Consider the following 14489-nt stretch of genomic DNA (forward strand, 5'->3'; position numbering starts at 1 on the left):
CTGGTTGCCTGTTTCTTCTCCTCCTACATCCTTATGTGTTGACTCTTAACCTTATTCTGTCTCATTCTTTCAGCCTCTGTTCCTATCACTGTTTAACACTCTTCCTCGCCTTCCCTCCCATCAGTCTCTTCCCGCGTCCACTCTTGCCTCTTCTCGCCAACATGGTGTTGACAGAAGTCTCTCTGACTTGTTTACCACACTGACCCCCCCTCCCTCAGCGTCCCTTTCCTGCCTTGTCGCTGTCTCCCGCTGTCCCTGGCGCCTCCTCGACGGTTACGCAGAAGAACACGGTGTCAAACGGCCGCTCACTCAGCACCAGTAGAGAAGGGTGGGGAAACACCAACACCACCCACAGGACAACAGTGCGCTGGTCTTCTTTGCCAGCATTCGTTGCTGATTCATGTTTGATGGAATGAAAAGCTTCCTACAGTGTTCCAGAGCCAGTTTTTATGCTTTTATTTGTGCTTTTGCTTCTTTATCCAACCATTTTTGAAGCAGCTAAAACTAAAAAAAAACTAGGATTTGCTGATTTGCTGCTCTTTTTTTTATGTTCATTAAGCATCAGGAATGGGAATACCGAAATGATGGAGTTCATACATTAATATCAGATGGTCAGTTTATCAGATTAGGAACTTAACAGAAGACAAAAGATAAAAAGATACAGAAGATCATTCCAGCCTGCAGCCATCAGCCTCCAGAACAAGACCTCCTCTAGTTAATTATCTGCTGCAATATTGAATTTGCCTTTGGGGATTAATAAAGTATTTTTCATTTCATTTCATTAATTTAATTTCCTTAATGGAATATGGAGATACCACTCTGCTGATACAAAAAAATATCATGTCTTTTCACTTCTATAGAGGCATTGTCAGTGCCGCCCAGCAACAGTGTGCTCCCTCTGTGTCACATGGTTATGGGAGCCTATCAGAGGTCGTATCATGATGCTGCTTTTTGAAGACTGCAAGGGTGGGAAAACTGAATCAGAAAATCAAAAATCTGGATTTTTTTGCGTCACAATTTTAAAATCGATTTTTTATTTTTTTTTTTGTTAAAAAAAATCGATGTTTTTTTTTCAAATAAATAAAATAATCCAATAAAAAAAATTTTTTTTAATTTTTATTGTTTTAATTGATATTTTTACTTGTCTTCTTTGGCATTATAGCAGCAGAATGATGGTCTAACTACTGATGTTTTTTTTTTCAAATTGAAATTAAGAAAAATGACAAGCCAAAAAAAAAAGTTTTATACTTTTTTTTTTGTTTTTAATCTACAAAACTCACCAACATTGACAAATTGTGAGAATCACAATATCAATCGAATCGGCACCCCAAAAAAATCGGAATCAAATAGAATTGGGACAAAAGCGTATGGTCACAACCCTACTGCGAGGTCATGGTCATGCAGTTGGGTCTCCACCTGAGGTTCAAAAAGAAAAGTCAAGATTATAAGTTATTAATAAATTGTAATATCCTTGTTTCTGCTTCTGCTAACGGGGTAATAAAATGGGTGTCCTCGGGGGGTTTTTGAATACTTAAAATATTAAAAATTTCTCTAAATCTGCTCAGTAACAGCTGCAGAACAGAAAGTTCAGCATTGTGTTCCCTGTATCAGAGAATTTAATGGGACAAAAAGCCTGTTGAAAGATAATTCATCTGTTTGACTTCAGCTAAAATGGACATTTTTACAAACTCAGCAGATTCAGAAAATGGATTTAAAATCTTTTCCTCACAGCCGCGGCTCTTAATGAGCAGAATCCATCATGTCTTTATACTGTAGTACGATTTCTTTGCCCATCAGAGCTCTTTGCTTTCAGACTGTGGGCTTACTTGTGGTTAGAGTTTCTAAAAGTAGAATGGGAGGCAGAGACCTCCCTCCCATCTGTCAAACTCCTCTCCTGTGGGACCAATGCCTGATTATGTTCAGGGGCAGACATGCTCTCTTCTTTTAGGAGAACAGTCCAAAAATGTCCTGTTTTTCTGAAGCACTTTTAGTTAGTTTAGTGCCCCTGCAGTCATGCTGCTCCAGGAATTAGCCTGTTCTCCCGGTGTCCATGTAGTTTTAATTTCGGCTCTACTATGAGCATGTCAGCTTCCGTGGTTGTTATTCTAAACATGGATGGTTTATTGTCTCTATGTTGAGACTGCAATATGAGGATAGAAAACATGTAGAAAAATGGACAAATGGTTTCAGATCTGTACATTTCTGATCTGTAATTAATGCCTCAATGAACATGCCCGCTATTTATCATTGCCTTTCTTCTTTGCTGTTTCTTTTATGATTCTCTCCTCACAACAGACTGATGGTGTCACCAAAGGACATGTTCACATCAACCTTTTTGATTTGAATCCGAGTCCGTTTGCTCAGAAAGTTGGGGAAACATGAATGCACCAAACGATTTCTGATTTGGATCTAAGGAGTGGACTCGGTCCACCTATAAATACAGGTCTCGGCCTGTTTCAAGTGGACCAAATACAGGAAGCGGACTACAAAGTCACAAAAAAGGCAATTCCTTTCATAGCATTGCATTGTGGGTAAATACATAGTGATGGCGTAGCGATCGTTTGACCAAAGTGCAGCATGAACGCGATGTCGGCCCACATGGATACACCACCCTACAACTAAGCTGAGTCCCCAATTGGACCAAGTCTAGTGAACTATCCAAGCATCTTGGTTAATCTATGACAGCAAGAAGCAAGGCTTTATACACTAGCAGTCAAAAGTTTGGACACACTTTTCCATTAAATCCAATAGGAAAGTGTGCCCAAACTTTTGACTGGTAGTGTTCTTACCAACTGATACATTTTAGTCCCTGTCTTTCAAGTAAGAAAGCTCTAGTAAATAGTTGTTTTTTTTTTTAATTCTCACACACTTATTACTATAAAGGCTCACGTCCACTGCTTTTCTTTCGTTACCATCCACCCCAAGCATATTACATACAAACTAGAACTTCCTCATGAGGGTGCAAGAGCAAAGAAAAAAGTTTTATTTAGACATTTCATTCTCCATTTGAAGCTTAATCAACAACAGGATGGGGATTACTGTGGGAGTGTCTGTTTTGTTGTACCAGGTGATTTTTTTATTCAACAGAAGATTTTGTCCGTAGCAGAGTGGGTTTGTGCACACCATTTCCCGTAGTTAAAGCTAATTTCACATAAACAGAAATGCAGAAGTGACAACTTTCCACTTCAAGCTTTTCCACTTTAACCACATCAACCAATCACACGATACTTCTCAGAGCCACACGAGAAGAAAGTTATGTTGCCCGATACGTTGAGAACAAACCCGAAGAAAATGTTCCCAGTCACATTTGTGAGGACTTTGAGAAAAAAGTTTTTGCAGCATCGATAACAGGTGTGATGGTCCAGTGTGGACACAAAACCAGATGCAAAAACTATCAATTATAATAAAATCACATTCAAAGAGCAACCTCTGCTAACGATATCCCAGCTGCATTTGGTGGATCAATACGCAAAAGGCAGACTAGAACGTAAAACAGAAAAAGGAAGAATTCAGTGGAGCCTGAGAGTCCATGAGAAGAGGAAGAAGAGGGTTACGACCCCGTTAATCAGTTTAAATGCCCAGAATATCCAACAAGAGATCCAAAATCTGGAGAGCCTGGCAGATCTGACAAAGGCCTGTTTATTGTTTAGTGTTAAGATGCCTGTTTGTGTGTGTGTGTGTGTGTGTGTGTGTGTGTGTGTTTGACAGCATGCTCAGAAAACAGAAGCCAATTAGTGTGATGCCACTGTGAGGCACATGGGTGCTGCAAAGCCGCTGCTTGTCTTAGCGCGATTCAAAGCACATTTTACTACAAATAGCTGAAAGCCTGTAGATGGATGTTGGGGGGCTTTTTTGTGCTGAGACCGACATCCTGGATATGAGGTCAGACTGACTCAAACCGTCAGCAAAGCAAACAAGTGGAACTCCAGTCAGTCCCCGAGGTTCCCCTGGGATCAGGGTCAGCTGTGATTCTCTCTTTGTTCAAGCCGCTGCAGCGTCATGTGATAAAGCAGAACTAAATGCCTGAACTTGCAGCCGACGAGTTGGACAGAAACGGAGGTCTGACATTTGGAGGGAAGTTGTGAGGAAGCAGAAATGACACTTCAATGCACCTGGTCCACTGGGCAGCTCTTTTCATCAGCTGCAGCGGTGACATTTAGGGAAAGCGCACGCTCACATCTGTTTGAGCAGCATTTAAATTCTGACCTGCAAAAATGGAAATTCTGACATATCACTTTACGTTTTCTGTCCCTCTGTTTTAAACCAAAGCTTTCGGAGAACCGGCAGGAAGCAATAATCAGCCTGAGGATGAGTTTAATGGATTCTCATGTCTTCATTATGAGCCAAGCGGACTCGTTCAGCCGTTAGCAACAGCGTCTCAGTATCCTGCCAAGGATGGACATCAGGAAATGTAACCGCATTGTTGTGCTCTGTTTGATGCCAAAGGCAAGCAAAGGCATGGTGCTTGCTCTTGTATTTGTACCCTCCTCCAGGGTCTGAATGTGGGGGGTTATGCACCTGAAGTCACTGCTCCCAAACAACACTCAAATCCATGATATCATCATATTAAGCTCATTTCAATCCCCCATCCTGGGAGTAGATTAGCACATGCAAAACAAGGTTTGGGTGTCCTTGCTCGGGGCCAAGCGATTGGCTCCAACTTCAGATTTTTTTTCTCTAATCTGCCAACCAACGCACTTGGATACATAATGATGACTGACTCAAGTGCATCTCTGTTTGCAGAAGAGGAGGCATGCTCTGTTCTGTCCAAAGAAACACCCTGCAATGACCTGAAACTTGTTTGTTTGCTTTATTTAGCTCAACATTTCCCAACACGGCATTTCAGATTGTAACACAGAGAGGTTTTGGTTTCCTTTCTTCCTTGTTTGTTTTAAATATACATCCTGAAAATGATGAGAAATGAACGACAAACAGACCAGACAGACTTTAGTGATTAAAAAAGTGTGGGCAAATTGTGCAACAATCTGTTTTCTTCACATGCAGCTGGATTTATTCACCCAGGAAACCGTTACAGTCCAAAGAGACGTTTTTGCCTTCAGCCCAGTGTTAAAAAAAAACTCGTTTAGAGACGGAAATGAACCTGTGGAAATAAAAAAAAAATCAGTTCAGATGAAAATCTACTGAAAGAAATTGTTTTATTTTCAAGAGCCGTAGTTTTATTTCCTGTTAAAGTTTTAAAATAAAAACAATAAAAATTTTGCAAAAAAGGAGAAAAGTACAGTATGGGATATGGATATTTTGGGAAACGTAAAAGCTTGTATTTTTCAGCCTAAAGAGAAGAAAAACAGACCTTGGTGTCACAATGTTGTGGAAATACAGCGAAATTATACCAACAAACAAACAAAAATACTGCTAAACCTCCTTTTTATTATTATATTTAAGAACTTTCTTTTTGTTTGGTGTGATGGTTGTGCCTACAGCCACACATAGGTGACACCAAAATGTCATGTTTGAGTCTGTGCAGGTTGCCATAGGGACTCAAGGCGGAGTCTGGAGCTTCAATTACAACCACCTGGAGCTCATCTTCCTGATTTATCCTGCTATTTAAGGACAAGCTGGAGCTCCAGTCTTCGCCAGATTGTCTCTCTTTACTGCGTGGTAATCAGGCCAGTTCTAGTGCTTACCTTGTGGCTCATCGCTAGAGATTTCATTTTGTTTTTCTTTGCCTCCTCAGCACGTCAAGACCAGTACAGACATCCTCCTGGATCAAGATCATTTTCCTCAGCCAACTGCTTATGCCTGCCTGCTTCTGCCTCAAACCAAGGCCAACCACCACAACCAGAGGCCACCCCCCCCCCCACCCCCCCCCCCCCCCCCCCCCCCCCACCCCCCCCCCCCCCAGCAACCTCCACTATCATCAGAATTCCAATTATCTGAGAAGTTCTTCCCTGGACCAGACCAACAGGATCTGAGTACTAAATAAATACTTCATTTACCTCTTCATCTGTATGTTCTGCTTTTGGGTCCACCCCTCCACCCCGGTCTCTGACCGTGACACAAAATGCACCACATATACACTTAGACTGATATTTTTTCAACTAGGATTTAATTTAGACACTATTTTTGTTAGACATTAGTTTACGTGAGTTTAATTTAGCATCGCGACTATTCTGAAATAATGCACATTTTAGTTTGTTGTGAAGGTATCATTTATTCATTTTCTTTTCCCTTTGAGTGGGTCAAATGTTAGGTCAGTTTGTTTCATTTTGTTTGCTTGAGTTACTTCTGTTACAAGTTCTTTTAGTACACTCAAAAATAGAGGTACAAGATAAGGACATTTCTGTACCTATAGGTACATTTTAAAGAAATGTTCTCTCAAAAGTACAATACTAGTCTTTAAGAGACCAGAAGCACACCTTCAGAGTACGAAAAAGGGTTCAAAGTGACAAAGTACAAATTTAGGTATAAATAAGAGTACCTGCAGCATTGAAAAATGTAATGTTAATGGCTGTAATGTTACAAACTGGAGCAGAGTTGAGTGATGACAGTAGTACTACTTAACAGTCATTTACTACACCAGACAATGAAGGTCAGATGCTGCAAACTACGTGTATGGCTGGTCAGTATTTTGAGTTTTTGAAGATTATTTCTAGATTAAAGATAAGATAATATTGCTAAGTGGAATGGACCAGGCCTAATCCTGTGAAAACATAAAAAACATAACTTGATAAGGTGAGGTAGAACTTGATAAGGTACAAAAATAGACCAGAACTGAAGGGTACAGAAATGTCTCTCAAGAGTACACCCCCAGCGACAAGCATTTGTACCTTTTTAGGTACAAGCTGGTACCTCTATTTTTGAGTGTGTACAGTTTTGTTACATTGAACACTTTTATGGTCCCAATTTATTCATTCAGGTTAAAATTGTTTGTTTTTTGGAAGTTATAATTTAAACCCTATTTTTGAACTTTGAACCTGTGCCTGACTGTTCTTCACTGCTCGGCCCATCACATTTGGATAAAACAAAGCAATGTCATAAAGAGCCATTGTGGGGGTCCAAAGAGCCTTTTCCGGCTCCGGAGCAGCAGGTTACAGGCTCATGAAATCACTAAAATGTGGGGGATTTCATGGCTCTGAAACCTGCAGTTCAGAATGACAACGTTTTGCCATTAACCCTTTCAAGCCTGTCGCCATAAATTCGCTACAAACCACCTTTTGTTTTGAAAATATTTTTATTCAACACTGAGTGAGCATGAAGTGGTTGTTTGTCTCCTAGTGTGGCCCTGCGATGGACTGGCAGCATGTCCAGATGTACTCGCCTCTCTCCTAACGATTGCTGGGATAGGCTCCAGCTTCCCCTTAATTCCTTAACAAGCAGGTAAGAAAATGACTGACTGAATGCTTTTCTAGTTTATTAATTGTTGTATTTATCTTGATTCTTATTCATTAATGTAATATTTAATTTAACGTTTTTCTTTTTGCCGTCTCTCATTTATTGAGGGGGTTTGGAATCTCAAGGAAGCCGAAGAAATCTCCATTTTACCTGAAAACAGCGTGACTGTTGTGCTCTTCACGCCTTCAGGCGGTGCTGCGTATAAGTCCTAAACTCAGCTTCGACTGAACCTCAGAAAACAAACGGCTGCTCATCAAAGTTTCATATTGAAACATTTCTCTTTCTCTGAAAGTAAAACGGCTTAAATGTAACACTTTACCTCATTTGGGATGCAGACCCATGAAAATGCACATCAGCCCTGACCAGTGGCGGATTTAGGAGATTTGGGGTCCCAGCCAAAGGCAGGCATGGAGCCCTATGGTAAATATTGCACTTTCTACTCCACTAATTTATAGTATTTGCGTTGCTGGTTACATATTTCTGCTCAGTGGAAACCAAGTATTCCCAAATAATGATAATATGTGGTAATATTTGTGATAATCTAAAGGGTTTTCATTTGAAGGGTGAATTCTGAAGCCAAAACTATAAGTATCATCCGGGCCCTGCTGGAAAATGCATCATGAAACAGATTGCATGTCACAGGAAAAACTAGTCATGCAAATATATAAGAAATGCTTAAACTGCCCAACAGCAAATTAATATATTTAGATAAACTCAACAATAAACATCTATAGCAGTAAATGAAAACACACACAAAAAAAAACAACATTAATACAAAGCTATAAGATTGATAGGAATCAGGAATGAGGTGTTAATAATGTTGTCAAACCGAGACAGATTTTTTTAGGCTGATGTTGATTATATTTGGCAGAAAAATATTTTAAATTGATTTAATCAAAAAATAATTTAAAGCAATATAATTAATGAATAAATGGCTGTGTGATGGGCTGGCGACCTGTCCAGGGTGTAACCTGCCTCTGACTCCCGTCTCTTGTCGCTTGGCTGCAGTCCTCCCCTCTCCCCCTCTGCAGATGCAGCAGTCTCTTCTTCTGCTCCAACGAGGGGAAAAGCCATTTTCACACATTTACTGCAGCTCTTCAGATTCTGCAGAGGTGAAAATGATGAAAATAATGAATGTATTAAAGCCAGACTTCTTCATGACATTTTCCAGTCATTTCTCTAGAAGAGGACGACTGATGCAGTCTGTGAATGTAACAGTTATCAGGTCAACTATCGGAGAGTTGCTGTTTCAAACACTTTTCTGCTGACCCGTGTGCTGCTTTATTATTGCAACTCAGGCATTTAGTCGTGGGGACATGGTGAAGGAAACCTAATGAAGTTCAAACTGAGCATCAGAATGAGCAAGAAAGGAGATTTTAGTGGCTTTGAATGTGACATGGTTGTTGTTGTTTTACAGAGAAGATCTGAAACAGAGAAAATATCCAGTTGTCTGAACTAAAACATCTTGTAGATGTCAGAGGGGACTGAACAGACTGGTTGGAGATAATAGAAAGGCAACAGAAAGTCAAATGAGCACCAAGCTATGTAGAATAGCATGTCTGAACACACAATCTTGAAGAAGATGGGGTGCAGCAGCAAAGGAAGAAGAAGGAAAACTTGTAAAGTCCTCACTGCAGCCACAGCACTGTGGCTTCTTCCAGCAGAACAATGCACCATGTCTCAAAGCTGACCTCATCTCCAGCTGCTTTCTTCATCATGATGATGAGTTCACTGTCCTCCAACGGCCTCCACAGTCACCAGATCTCAGTCCAGCAGAGCAGCTTTGGGATGTGGTGGAACGGGAGATTCTCATCATGATGTGCAGCAACTGTGTGATGTTTTGTGTCAAAATGGAGAAAATCTCTGAGAATTTTTTCAACAGCTTGTTGAATCCATGATACCAAGAATTGAGGAAGTTCTGAAACTAAAAAGAGTCCAACACAGGACTAGTAAAGTGGTTAGTCTGCTCAGTGGAGAGCCTCATCCATCATCAGTGAGGAAAGTCAAACTGATCCTGTACCAGCCGTACATGACCAGTTCAGATTGCTTCCTTTTGAGCGGAGATGCCTGTCGCTGAAGCGTAGAACTAACAATCTAAAAGATTCATTTATTCCTGCAGCAATCAGGTTGTTAAATGATTTGTTGTGATATGATGTTTGTATTACCTTTCCTCTCGCCCAGTGATTGCTGGGAAACTCCAGCTTCCCCACAAACAAGTGGTTAAGAAAATGGATGGATGGATGGATGGATGGATAGATGCATGGATGGATGGATGGACGCACTGATAGATGCACTAATAAACAGATGGATGCATGGATGGATGGATGGATGAACGAACAAACGGATGGATAGATGGATGAATGAACTAACAAATGGATGGATGGATGGATGGATGGATGGATAGATGGATAGATGCATTGATGAATGGATGGATGGATGGATGGACGCACTGATAGATGCACTAATAAACAGATGGATGGATAGATGCATGGATGGATGGATGGACGCACTGATAGATGCACTAATAAACAGATGGATGCATGGATGGATGGATGAATGAATGAACAAACGGATGGATAGATGGATGAATGAACTAACAAATGGATGGATGGATGGATAGATGGATGGATAGATGGATAGATGCATTGATGAATGGATGGATGGATGGATGGATGGATAGATGCATGGATGCATGGATGGATGGATGGACGCACTGATAGATGCACTAATAAACAGATGGATGCATGGATGGATGGATGGATGGATGCATGGATGAATGAACGAACAAACGGATGGATAGATGGATGAATGAACTAACAAATGGATGGATGGATGGATGGATAGATGCATTGATGAATGGATGGATGGATGGACGCACTGATAGATGGACTAATAAACAGATGGATGGATGGATGGATAGACGGATGGATGGATGCATGGATGAATGGATGAATGAACAAACGAATGGATGGATAGATGGATGAACGAACTAACAAATGGATGGATGGATGGATGGATGAACGAACGAACGGATGGACGGACGGATGGATGGATGCATGGATGGATGGACAGACAGTTGGATGGATGCATGGATGGATGGATGGATGGATGGATGGATGGAAGGATGGATGCATGGATGGATGGATGGACGCACTGATAGATGGACTAATAAACAGATGGATGGATGGATGGATGGATGGATGAATGAACAAATGGATGGATGGATGGACGGACGGACGGACGGATGCACGGATGGATGGATGAATGAACGAACGAATGAACAGATGGATGGATGGATGGATAGATGGATGGATGGATGGATGGACAGACAGTTGGATGGATGCATGGATGGCTGGATGGATGGATGGCTGGATGGATGCATGGATGGATGGATGGATGGATGGATGGATGGACAGACGGATGGATGGATGGATGGATGGATGGATGGATGGACGGACGGACGGACGAACGAACGAACGAACGAACGAACGAACGAACGGACGGACGGACGGACGGATGGATGGATGCACGGATGGATGGATGAATGAACGAACGAATGAACAGATGGATGGATGGATGGATGGATGGATGGACTGACAGTTGGATGGATGGATGGATGGATGGCTGGATGGATGCATGGATGGATGGATGGATGGATGGATGGATGGATGGATGGAGCTACTTCGGGAACGCTCTACTGAACTGATGAACACCACAAAGCAGTTTCTTTTACCAGGAGATGGAAATCCAGTTGCTGAACCAAACCAGAAGGTTTGAAACCTCCCCAGTGGATCTGTTTTAGTGGCCGTATGCCTGCTGGAAGCTTTCATTGTATTTGCGTCTCTAGACAAAGTGACTTACATGTGAAAAGTGATCAATTAACCATCGCAATTAATCATCAAGCATCAAATTGTTCTCACATGGGATGACTGATCTTCTCCTCACCTGTTCCACCATCACCTCCCAGTGAGCATATACTGTACTTTTTTTCTTCATACAACCTTTAACCCTTTAGACCAAACCTAACAACAATAACAGGGGAGAAAATCAATTTTTTTTTAAAAACTAAAGTTTTTATTTGACCTTCTACTAAAAAAAAGATTTGAAAAAACAGAGAATCTATTTTTTGGTATATTTTTACTATTTATTACCATGCAATAGATCAACATTATTGTCATGCAGTCCTCTGCTTGTTGGTGTCCACCAGGGTGCAGGGGACCAGTATTGTATGGCATACAGCAGGGTTTTGAGTAAAGTATCTACCATAAAGTGAGGCAAAATGGCTCAGAAACTGTATGTCTCATATATGATACGTTTATTAAATTAAAGATGTCCTCTCACATGTAGCCAGAGGATACAACATATTGGAACATTTCCATACGGAGGAATGTATTTCTCAAGCCTTTGAGGAGCCATAAAGTCCTGGATATGATGTGAGATCAGAACCATCAAATGTTTTACTTGTATTCCACATGATCATCACACATGGTGGATTCATGATGGAGTGTTTTCTTACTTATAACATTGTTTGCATCGTTAGCTGTCAAAGTGTGGGTATTTTACACCACTGATGCTGAATACAGAGGAATAAAACAGATATACAGGTTTTGGGGCAGCATACACCGCCATCCAGATGCATTTTAGGGATGTGTTTGTTCATTTGAACAACTTAGACATTAAACCTGAACTGCTGAGCATGAAAATAGCAGCGTTTTCCTCCTTTCTAAACAAAAGCAATCGGTCTTTTCAGCTCCCAACAGATTCAACCGTTACTTTGAGGCAAAGTGATGCAACACAGATGTAAACAAAGCCAACTTTCTGAAATAAGCTCCTGGCTTGAAATGTTATTATTTGTATTATTATTATTATTATTATTATTATTATTATTATTAATATTATTATTATTATTTGTATTATTATTGTTATTTGTATTATTGTTATTATTTTGCATTTGTTATTATTACAAATTCCCTGCTTAAAACATCATTTATTATGATGTATTTGAATTATTGGAATAAATATTATTAAAATGTGTTCTTCTTTTTCACTTTCTGTGACTAACGAAGTTTCTGTGTGTATTTGCCTTGTAGCTTACATAACAGGCAGGAAGAATCTGTAATCCAACAAAGCACGAAGAGACTGCCATCAATCTCCACCCAAACGTCTGCATGAAGCACGATTAGCACAGTGTAGGAGCACGCTTTGCTCTGACGTGAGGCATTTCAGAATATTTGGAGAGAAAATACCAAAAGACCAATGAAAATGCAACGATATACATAACATTTTGTTACTAAATGTAAAGTTGCTATGCAACAGTGATCTATCAACCTCAGACCCTCAGCTGGTTTGAAGAGCAGATAGAGTGGAGCCAGTGTGATGAGCTGCTGCCCTCCAGAGGGGAATCATATTAACTAAGCTGTAATTGTCTCCAGTGTGGAGGTAAACCTGGAGCTGTAAGCAGAGGTATCAGTCTGACATTTGTATTAGGACTTTAACTTTTTCTTTTGAGTCACAAAGACAAAATTTCTCAATGTATTTGGGGGAAAAAAGGGAATTAAATCCAAAGATGTATTGAAAGAAATGCAAACTTTAATGGAATTACAGGATATATCAAGCAAAAACCGAGTTTGTACAGTTTTAATTAGTTTAAAATTAATATTTGGAAAGATCACCTTTAATAGTCTTCAGGACTTTGTAATGCTCCACCTTTTCTTCTGTTCTTTGTCAAAGTTATTGGAATTCACATTTATTTACGTACAAAATCCTTTTCATGCCACAAAGCAACACAAACTGTTACATACTGAAAACTGTTTATGCATATTAAAATAATATTGAAGAAGTCTTAACTCGTATTTTCTGTCTCTGAACTAAATAAAAACATTTATAGAATTAAACAGAAACGTCTGGCTGGACGTTGCTATGAGGAAACAACATTTTGGGGATCTATTCACACTGGGAACCAGCCCACCCATGACCACAGCAGATGCCACATATCGCCCGATCCCTGCAGGTCAGGCTCCCCACCACAGCCATGAGGCTGCAGTGCAGATCCCTGCAGGTCAGGCTCCCCACCACAGCCACGAGGCTGCAGGGCAGATTCCTGCAGGTCAGGCTCCCCACCACAGCCGTGAGGCTGCAGGGCAGATCCCTGCAGGTCAGGCTCCCCACCACAGCCGTGAGGCTGCAGTGCAGATCCCTGCAGGTCAGGCTCCCCACCACAGCCGTGAGGCTGCAGTGCAGATCCCTGCAGGTCAGGCTCCCCACCACAGCCGTGAGGCTGCAGTGCAGATCCCTGCAGGTCAGGCTCCCCACCACAGCCGTGAGTCTGCAGTGCGGATCCCTGCAGGTCAGGCTCCCCAGGTCAGGCTCCCCACCACAGCCATGAGTCTGCAGTGCGGATCCCTGCAGGTCAGGCTCCCCAGGTCAGGCTCCCCACCACAGCCATGAGGCTGCAGGGCAGATCCCTGCAGGTCAGGCTCCCCACCACGGCCGTGAGGCTGCAGTGCGGATCCCTGCAGGTCAGGCTCCCCACCACAGCCGTGAGTCTGCAGTGCGGATCCCTGCAGGTCAGGCTCCCCAGGTCAGGCTCCCCACCACAGCCATGAGTCTGCAGTGCGGATCCCTGCAGGTCAGGCTCCCCAGGTCAGGCTCCCCACCACAGCCATGAGGCTGCAGGGCAGATCCCTGCAGGTCAGGCTCCCCACCACAGCCGTGAGGCTGCAGTGCAGATCCCTGCAGGTCAGGCTCCCCACCACAGCCGTGAGGCTGCAGTGCAGATCCCTGCAGGTCAGGCTTCCCACCACAGCCATGACGCTGCAGTGCAGGTCTGGATCCTCGTATCCAGACAGTCGCTGGGATCCAGGTCTAACTTTGGTATCATGTAAAACCTGTTGGGAACTTCTCCTGTATGTTTGGCCGAGAACGCTGAACATTTAGTCACACGCACATATACTAAAAATGTCCCTATCTTGCAAAAAATTCCTGGATCCAGGGGGTGATCTGGATCACTCCCACAACTTAAAAGAATCTAAGTTTGACCAACACCCGTTCTCAGACAAAAATCATGCAAATCTGTCCAGTGGTTTTTGCTTAAAGTCGCTAACAAACATCAGTAAAAACATAACCTCCTTGATGGA

Source organism: Telmatherina bonti (assembly GCF_933228915.1).
Source record: "Telmatherina bonti genome assembly, chromosome: 16".
Taxonomy (NCBI): Eukaryota; Metazoa; Chordata; class Actinopteri; order Atheriniformes; family Telmatherinidae; genus Telmatherina; species Telmatherina bonti.